Below are 2,183 nucleotides of genomic sequence, written 5' to 3'. Positions count from 1 at the left end.
GTTTATTTTAATATATATTTGAATATAACAAATTTGTTAACATAAAATATTATAAGAAAATAAACTTTACTTGTACAATTGCAATGGTAAATTGTAGGTTCTAAATGACAATTCCGTTTAATAATACTTTTGTTATATAGTCCATTAACTCAATAATGAACTGTATTATCAATAAGGTGTGTGAATTAGATAAGTGAGAATTCACAATATTAAAACAATTTGCTAAAATTTATTCACAGTTACGTATAAAGATGTGTGAACCGACTACATTCTATTGATTAAATTGCCAACTTAGTTGTAGAATTAGCAAAAATTTAGCAAAGTCATAAATCACTATATGAATTGGCAGCCTTGTTTATTCCAGAAGCCATATCTCGGATATATCAGTAGGGTTCTATAAATCGACTTTCGAATAATCGAACAACCGACTTTTTGTCGAAAAGTCGAAGTAGACTATTTTGTTCCAAAAGAGTCGATAACTCGACTATCGTCTATGTAAAAAGTCGTGTAAATAAAAGTCGAAAAGTTGGAATAAGTCGAAAAAAATCAGAAAAATTCGAAAAAAAGTCGGAAAAAGTCGAAAGAATTCGAAAAAAAGTCGAAAAAATCGGAAAAAAAGTCAAAAATAGTCGGAAAAGGTAAAAAATAGTCGAAAAGTCGGAAAAGTCGAAAAAATCGGAATAAGTCGAAAATAGTCGAAAAAATCGGAAAAAGTCGAAAAAAGGTCGAAAAAAGTCGAAAATAGTCGGAAAAGGTAAAAAATAGTCGAAAAGTCGGAATAAGTCGAAAATAGTCGAAAAAAGTCGAATATAGTCGTAAGTCGGAAAATGTCGAAAAAAAGTCAAAAGTCGAAAATAGTCGAAAAAGCCGAAAAGTCGAAAAGTCTGAAAAAAATAGTCGAAAAGTCGACTTTTAATTAAATGAAAATAGTCGAAAAATCGACTTTTAACTTAATGCAAAATGTCGAAAAGTCGACTTTCCATAAAATGCAAAAAGTCGACTTTTCATGACATGCAAAAAGTCGAAAAGTGGACTATAGAACCCTATATATCAGGGGCTAATTCTCACATTCGTATACTTACGAATTTATATTCGATCGTAAAATATTTATGTTAACAAACAAAAGAAAGAAATGCAAAAGCGTTACTTGGAGATTCCAAGCTTCCAAAGTTAACCAAGTTACCTTTTACTAGGCGCTGGTGAAGAAAGCGAAAACAGAAACACATTATTTTAGGTTGGCTTTAACCAGAGTTGGGGTAGTGCACTAAATTTGCAGTTTCCACTAAATGTTAGTGATGTGCAATAATATATTTAGTGGTGAGTTGAAAAAGTACAGCCTCACTAAGTAATAGTGGTAGTGATATAAAAAATTTTTCACTAAAATTAATTTAGTGATAGTGAAAACCCTTTTTTATAGCATAATGTAAATTTTTTCTCCACTAATAGGATAGTGGAAAAAAATAATCATTCACAAATGTTAAATGAACTCAAATACATATCATTTATTGAACTAATTTATTCTCTTTATTACTTTAATTAATTAATTAATACTAATATTGAAGAAAATATAATACACAAAAAATACGGAAATTTCTTCAATATATTAATATAACAAATTAAATTCATATTGGTACATATATTTTACTTTAATACAATAAAAATAATAAAATAGAAATATTTTGAACATATGTATTTTTAATTTGTTTGGAATATTTTTATAAACACTGTTTTTTAAAGGTTTTAGTACATTTGCACTATTTTATTATAGTGTAAAATTTTCACTACCACTATACTTTCACGAAGGGTAGTCATCTTGTCGCGATGTGAAGGCTTAAGTGCGATGCACTGAGACAGGGCAATCAACAGATAGTCCGTTTTGAATCATTTGATTCACGCACTTAAGTGTGCAAGTCCTGAAATCCATCAAGCGTCTGTTCCAGATTGGGCGGCTTGATGGTCTGTTTGCTCCCAGTGGGACGGCAGTTTATAGTCCTGGCAGTAGGCCAAAAATGCAACAAACACACCCCCCCAAGAATGTCAGAGAAGAAAAAATGTCCCTCGTATCCGGTACGGGGTTTGATAATATCCGGAGACCCTATTCCCACAGCGGCGACACCGGGCTGTGGTGAATCGAATGTGACTGGCGTCCGGACTAGTCAGGTGGTAGCACCAGGCTTGACTAC

The sequence above is a fragment of the Lucilia cuprina genome, chromosome 6 (assembly GCF_022045245.1).
Source record: "Lucilia cuprina isolate Lc7/37 chromosome 6, ASM2204524v1, whole genome shotgun sequence".
NCBI classification, from domain to species: Eukaryota; Metazoa; Arthropoda; class Insecta; order Diptera; family Calliphoridae; genus Lucilia; species Lucilia cuprina.
This window is presented reverse-complemented; position numbering follows the sequence as displayed.